At 43.4% G+C, this 8,110-nt stretch overlaps 1 pseudogene; it reads left to right on the top strand.

The window, feature by feature from the left end:
- Positions 1-2,232: 2,232 nt before the first annotated feature.
- On the top strand, positions 2,233-3,521 carry LOC117910917 (annotated as a pseudogene).
- Positions 3,522-8,110: the final 4,589 nt, after the last annotated feature.

Here is an 8,110-nt window from a genome sequence, read left to right as displayed (position 1 = left end):
CTGTTTTTGTAAATGATCCTTTCACGTTTTCCTCTGTTCTTAATTGAATGGGTCATGAGAGTGGATCCAAACCTAGCTGTGAAGTCCTACAAAGATGCGCATTCTCAAAGTTAAGATGATACTGAATAAAGGAATGGGTCAGAGTTCAAGTAATTCAGCAACTTCAGCCTTGTCAATGACACCTCGAAATCATCCGTGGATGCTTCATCCTTGTTCTGTGGTTCCTGTTGCGATATGTGCTGAGGATAACTACTTTCCTGGGCTGTATGGTTCAAGCATCCTTGTATGTAGCAATCCAATAGACACTCCTGAAATGAAGTATGGTTGGTTTGCTGAGAAGATAACTGTGAGTGATTCACGGAGTTGGCTAGATGTTTCAAGTCCCATTCTCAGATGCTCTGAGAAGATTAGATCCCTGCTCTCATCTCCTCAATTCAGCACAATGAAGATTCCGGTCAAGGATGTTTCTGGTTGCCTCATAAAAGCTTCTCGCAAACCTTTTTTTTGAAGGTATATTTGTATCTTCCAACCCTAGAAGATGATGAGGATACTGGAGCATCATGTGGTCCCGACATCTTATCACATAATTCTTTCATGCCCATCATCAACGAATCACCCTCACTTCTAACCCTCTTCAGAATATATAAATCCGTCACCATACCATTAAACCCATTTCCACCTCTACACCCTTCTTCATGCCCACTCCCTCATACCCATTTCATAGTTCCTATCCACCATATTACCATGAAGACATCTCATCATTTTCCATCACCTTCATACCCACTGCCAACTATCTATTCCGTTCTCATACCCATATCTCATTCATTCTGCTATTCAAAACCTCTCTCACTATACCCCCATGTACCATTATCACACCTCATACACACCTTCCATACCCATTTTCCAATTCCACCATTCCACCCGTTCCTCTCACGATTTCACCATCTTTCTTATTTGCCCTCGTCATGCATAAATCCATACGTACCTATCTCCATAAGCCATCTCACCCACTGTTCTTTGTACCCACTTCTCTCTCTATGTTATCATCATTCCCACATCCGTTTCCCATCATCTCTACACCCTCACATTATCCCACTTACCCATGTTCAAAAGAATGCATGGCTGTAACACTGAGGATGTTAAGGAGTCCTGGAGAATGCCAAGATATCGGCGTAGACATTTCCATGCAGTGAACAGCCTGTAAGATGCCCATGAACGCAATGGTACATCCGTTTCAACAGTTTTGAAGTGGAGATGAGCCTCCACGATGTGAGCTTACTGCTTGGGCAAGGAAACATAATGGGGTGAAGTTTATGGGCTTGAATATCGCGTTCCTTTGTTGATGTGCCATTAGAAAGTGAAGTCCAAGAAGCCCATGAAGCCCAAAGTCTCTGTTGGTGACACGGCACCGAAGATAGATATTGATGTTCTCACTGTTGCTCTAACCTCCAATGAGGATAGCCAAGCTGGGTCTCCTTGTTACATCAGATAGAGAATCTTTCAGCATGCTATGGTCAAGGTTAAGGCCGTTTTGGTAATCAATCAGAAATCCTATTGATTGGTCCAGACTGGGAAATAAACATCGAGCTATGTGGAATTATTAACATGGGGTTCTGGGCAAGCAAAGGATGTCTTGAAGATATTTAAGGAGCTTTTGGGGAAATCTAAGGGAAGATATCTCTAGTACTATGCTGCAAATCCATACGGACGAACCAAGCTTGTTATTGAAGATATATGCCGTGATATTTACCGTTCAGATTCTGAATGGAAAATAGTGTCGCTGAGATACTTCAACCCGGCTGGTGCACATCCTAGTGGGCATATCGTTGAGGATCTTCGTGGCATCCCGAACAACCTTATACCCCTTTGCGCAGCAAGTTGCTGTTGGCAGGTGACCTGCACTTACAGTTTTTGGAAGTTCGTTCAGTGCATCGATGCTCTTGTAACTGCTGAGAGACACATGCCAGATTTTCAAGAAAGCCGAGGCTGCCAAGAGATGGGAAAGAAGCATGAGTAAGGTATGACTGCTGAACTTTCTAAGAATGATCAAGTGAATTTGCTGGAATTCTTTGAGGCTGCTGTTGATCAAGTGTCAAGTTGGAAAAGTAGTTGAGGTATGATTGATGAGGCGGACATCGACCATAACTGTTCTGGAGTAACTTGCACCTACCGCCAAATTGGAGATGTATTTATTTGTGAGAAGACCGGACGTGTTCATGTATGTGATGATACATGCAAAGTAGTTGTTACGTATACAGCCAACGATATTGTGGTTCGTACACTTTCTGGGCCAAGGATGAGACAATCATCGAGGCGCTGACGGACGACGATCTCCGGGTTATTGCAGATGGGTTCGGTTGTTTGCGCGTGTTTGGCTTGCAGCATTGCAGGGAAAGCTAACAGACAAGGGGTTGTCAGCAATTGCTGAGAGCTGTTGCGACCTAAGAAGCCTGCATCTTGCTGGCTGCAGGTCTGTCAATGACAAAGTATTAGAAGCTCTTTCCCAGAACTGTCACAATCTGGAAGAGTTGGGTCTGCAAGGATGCACCTACATAATTGACTCAGGGCTTACATTTCTTGTTAAGGGATGTCAGTGAATGAAGTTCTTAGACATCAATAAATGCAGCAATATTAGCGATATTGGGGTTTGCAGTGTTTCAATCGCTTGTTCGTGTTCTCTTAAGACACTAAAGTTATTGGATTGCTACAAAGTCGGGGATGAATTGGTATTGTCCTTGGCCCAATTATGTAAAAATCTGGAGACTCTCATCATTGGTGGTTGCCGGGACATTTATGATGAATCAATAAAATCATTGGCCATTGCTGCTTGTAGTCACAGCCTGAAGAACCTGCAAATGGACTGGTGTTTAAATATATCTGACCTGTCATTAAATTGCGTCTTCTGTAATTGTAAGAATCTAGAGGCTCTTGACATTGGATGCTGTGAGGGGGTGACAGATGTTGCTTTTCAAGGACTAAACAAAGGTGGAAGTAAATTGGGATAGAAAGTTTTGAAAGCCAGCAACTGTCTGAAAATAACAGTGGCAAGGATAGGCATGCTTTTGGACTCATGCAACTCTCTAGAATACCTTGATGTGAGGTCATGCCCGCATGTTACAAAGGCAGGTTGTGATCAAGCTGGATTACAGTTTCCTGAGTATTGTAAAGTGAGGGTAATTCCGCCAAAGTGTCATTGTGTGGAATTTAGGGGAAATGACTTGAGTCAATACCTGGGCAACTTACTGTTAATCCACCCTCACCCTATGCAAGTCTGGGCTCGTTTTTTTAATGCTGAATATATTTGGGTCAATGGACGCCTCCAGGGTATTTTGATGTACCCATTAATGCGAGCTGATCATTCACTCAGAGTCTCGAGATGGCGGGTCAATTTCTGGAAAAGGTCATTGAAGAGAAAGCTTGTGTATATATGGACGGAATGGGACTCTGTTGCAAGGAAAGTTAATGAGGACGTATACGTTAAGTTCCTGGGGCTCAGAGAATTTGGAAACTTAAAGTTGTGAAGAGATGACACCCCCCATTTGCCAGCATTTTGAGACCAGAGGCACGAAGTCAAAACAGAATTGGAAAGTCTTTTATTGAAGCCCAAGTCAAGGACTGTTGACAGTTATTTGATATTCCGAGAAGCTTGGAATAGGGTTCTTCCCTCATGATCTTGAATGGGTATTTGACAGTAGCATCAGTCTTCAACCCCGAGGCACTCATACCCTGGACCCACTCTTCAAGCCTCTTAGTTGCATGGCCACCTTTGGCATGCAATTTTGGACCACTTGTCATTGCTCCATTCTTTCCCCTTTGATTTTAAAAATAATCTTCCTAGAATCAAATCTCATCTTGAAAATATTTTTTCTCAAAATTCTGGTTTTCTAATAATCCCCATTTTCTCATCTTTCATCCTTAGAATTTTCAGGATCACCCAAGAGTCTTCATTTCAATAAAATTTGGCCGCCATTTTCTTTTCGGCGAGCCACTTTTCGAATTTTTCATAATTTTAAAATGATTTAAAATAAACATGAATTTAAATTCCGTAATTTCAAGTAATGGAGTTATTGGAATTAATTCATGCAAAATAAACGGGTTTTGGTGGGGGCCCAACATCAAATGAATTTTCTTTAAAATAAAAGTGAATTTTGAGTGAAGTGTCATGCATGCCTTTGATGATTTCGCATTCAATTTAGTGACATGTGAGCTATGTTATGCTATTTATTGTGCACTAACCTTTTTCCTTGATAGCGCATGATGATTCGTTGCCTAGGTACACGCTCACTCTCACTCTGGTTAATTCACATGCATTTTTCGACTCTCATACGTGCATGATTGATTCGAGTATTCATTGATTTTCACATTGATTGCCACATAAGCTTCATTTTATTAGTAGAGACCCGTCTTTAGGGACTTAGAGGGGTGCTACGGTCTTTACCGTACCTTCCCGATAAGTAACCTGACCCCCGAACCCGATCCGGTTTTTCGTAGATCACCTTTCCCAAAATAAGGAGTCACACTTAGGGTTTTTCTTTCTTATTTTGTTTACCCTTTAAAAAATAAAACAAAAATAAGTGGCGACTCCAAGTCATTTTTCAAACAATAAATAAAATCAATTTTTCAAAATAAAAATCGAGCTCGCCATCGAGTGGGAAACGCATTGAGCCGAAATGCGGGGTCCACAAAATGGCGACTCCACTGGGGATTTTTAGAGGGTCAAGCTTGAACTTAAGATGAAGCACACATGGCAGTTGATGAGTCGATCAGTGAGTACCTGTTTTGTGATTGCACATTGGGAGTTTTTTATGCATGCTTGGATATTGTGTTGTGACATTGATCTGATTGATTATCTTGATTTGGGGCTTCGGATGTCGCTTTTTCTATACTTCATTGCTAGATTAGTTTGGTACATTGACATGCCGATTATCATAGATTGCTCATCATGTTTTGCTTGGTATAGCGATTCTGTTTCTTCTTGGTTATTCTGCTCACACATGCATAGACTCACTATCGTACATCATTTGACTTGCTGTGTTGTTTTCTCTGACTTGCATATTATCTTGATCGTCTGTTGAGCATGATGTTCATATCGCTATTCATCCTGATAGTCATAGTTTTTTGTGTGGACATGAGTGATATATCCTGTACTTTGCCTGACTGTATGATGCATGACTACCCTTCCTTTGCGTGATTGCATGTTGCTTGTCCGTGTGGGCCGCACTTCTATCCCCTTACCTCCAAATCTCTTGGTCTCGGTCATTTCCTTCATTTCGGTTCTCACTTTTGCAAGTGTGAAGCCTTCTGTGTGCTTGTTCTCTGACCGAGCCAGAGATTAGGAGTAGGGTCTAGTGACGGGCTATATCGATGTCTGGGAGCGTTCTGGAGGAGACCGACATATCGATGCTGATTGGAGTCTGATCATTGAAGACCTGTATAGCCCGGAGCTAGGTTTCATGGATATTTGCGTGGCCAGTGTGTTTCATCTTTCTGTTTTAGCTTCTTAGGGTTTTCGGATGCACCCACACCATCACTGTGCACTCTAGTTGACTATTGAGCGTTGAGAGTTTGAGAGGTTTCACCATAGAAACCCCCCTGGGATGTCGAGGTAGTGCATGTGTGGAGGTGATGACCACCTTGCATGGAAGCGCCCCGTCTCTTCTGAGGCGTGCAGAGGGTTGCGTACCGCCGGAGGGTACGATCGCTTCTGCTAGGGATCTTTAAAGTCCACCCATATCCATTTAGAGCCACCTTCACCTCGTAGGTTGAGCCGTAGATCCTTCGATCAGGACTCCCTCCCTACACGTGGGTGCATCTGAGGGCCTTCAGAGCCTCTGTGGTTACACTTTGGATTCGACACTCCCTCCTTTTAGTCTCCAGTTGAGAGTGCTTGGAGATCGGTATGAGTTTGAGTACGGTTGGATCACCTTTCGTCCTGTAGCTCTAGATTATGCTTTTTACTCGAGGAGTTTAGCATGTTTTCTCCCTAGGGTTTTCGTTCTCATTTCTTGGCTTGACACACCTCTTCACTTTGTTGTCACTCACTCGATACTTTGGGATATGTTCATGATCATCTTTTTACACTGTACACCTATCGCGGGCTCAGTACCTCATCATTTGTTTGATCCTTGGTTCGATTTTCGACTCGATGCTCATATTTTCATTACAGAAAGGTGAAAGACACATTTTCATATTCACGCTTTTTTTCGAGAGATTCGCCTTGATCACCTTACCATTTCTCTTATGGAGCTCGAGTTGAAAGTTGAATCAAGGATATTTTGGTCTAGATTGAGTATCGATCTCGTGATAGTGTTGTTCTTCACACCCCATTCACTTTCTTCACACCTCGATCATTTTCTGGATCATCAATAGAAATTATTTAGTCATATTTGTGGTTATCTCACACTAGACACTCATGTGACTTTAGAGATTCTATCGTCTATCCAAATTTTGATTGTCACCATATGATTGTGTGTCGCACCCTGTCATGTATTGGGTTGTAGTGTATCATGCATTGGTCATTGTTCGTTGCATCCCGGGTCGTTGCATGAGTCGTGTCTGAGTCGTTTTGTTTGGGTTATTTTGTAGGAGTCTATTTGTAGTCCCAGTCTTGGTTCAGTGCCCTGGGTTGAGTGGGAGAGAGGTTGATTCGTATCGCTGAACTGCTATAAACGGATTCATAGTCAGTTTCGTTTGGTTAGCTTATCGCTTCTGTGGTTTCGATTCAGGGGGCATTGACCAGTTTGAGTTAGAGGATGGATACTCAGCAGAGTAGACACGTAGTGCTCGAGGACACGCCATCTGATATAGTGACACCACCTGTTATACCTGTTCAGATGCCAGCTACACAGACTTCACATGATCAGGCTACTATCATTCCACCCATTGTCACACCAGTTACCATTATTGAGGATCCTCGTTCTCGTATGGACAGACTCGAGCGGAGGATTGGACAGATGAGAGATCCTGATGAGATGATTTCATGGGATGACCCTGATGACGTGCCAGTGGCCACTTTGCCGGTCGGGTTCAGGATGCCTGATATAGAGAGATATACAGGTGTTGGATGTCCTCGTATTCATCTCAGACTTTATAGCACAGTTATGAGGGCCCTTGGTCTAGATGAGGCACAGTTGCTCACTTTGTTCCCATTGTCATTGAGCGGCATGACACAGAGATGGTACGCTTCATTAGAGTCATCTCGTCGGAGGACTTGGGAGGACTTAGCATGGGAGTTTCTGAGACAGTATTCATTCAGTGGTGATACGAGCGTTACACGTAGAGAGCTTGAGTTCCTTAGACAGGGATCGGATGAGTCTGTTTCTTCTTTTATCTCCCGCTGGAGGGAGAAGGCTGCGGAGATGATCGAGCGACCTACCGAGAGAGATCAGATGAGCATGTTTCTGAGGAGTTTGCATCCTAGGTTTGCTCGACATTTGACAGGAGTCCCATTCCAGGACTTCAGATCATTGGTTCAGGCTTTGTTCGATGTAGATGATGGCATATCTAGAGGATTATGGTCAGATATTATTCCTTCCCCAGATATTGAGGGGAAAGGAGTTGTTGGATCATCTGAGAGTTATGGAGATGTATGTTCTGTGGACTTTCAGCATCGACGACCTGGTTATCATCCCTATGCGAGATCATTGCCGATGCCTAGGAGTGATTTCCCACCTTTACAGCATCGTCATCCTCATTCAGTTCAGCAGTATTCTTCTGTGCATCCTCATACTGCCACGGTGCGACCTTCATTCCAGTTTCAGCATCCACATACTAGTATCCCACGACATGAGCAGTCTCGTCCCCATCGGCGACGTCAGAGGACTTATTCTGATTTGGGGATGCCTTTGGATAGAGCTTTTGAGCGACTCAGAGCTATTGGTTTTTTAGCACCATTGGCCCCTAGGCCACACCCGAGTACTTTACCTCCGCGTTTTCGTGCTCATGAGTTCTGTGCATTTCACCAGATGGTAGGCCATCGTACTGATTATTGTGCTTCTTTACGTCATGCCATACAGGATCTTATTGACAGTGGTGCGGTTAGCTTTCTTGTATCGACCACAGATACTGATCTTGGTCCAGATATGATTGCTGATTCCTTTCCAGCCTAGTC

Source organism: Vitis riparia, chromosome 3 (assembly GCF_004353265.1).
Source record: "Vitis riparia cultivar Riparia Gloire de Montpellier isolate 1030 chromosome 3, EGFV_Vit.rip_1.0, whole genome shotgun sequence".
NCBI classification, from domain to species: domain Eukaryota; kingdom Viridiplantae; phylum Streptophyta; class Magnoliopsida; order Vitales; family Vitaceae; genus Vitis; species Vitis riparia.
This window is presented reverse-complemented; position numbering and strand designations above follow the sequence as displayed.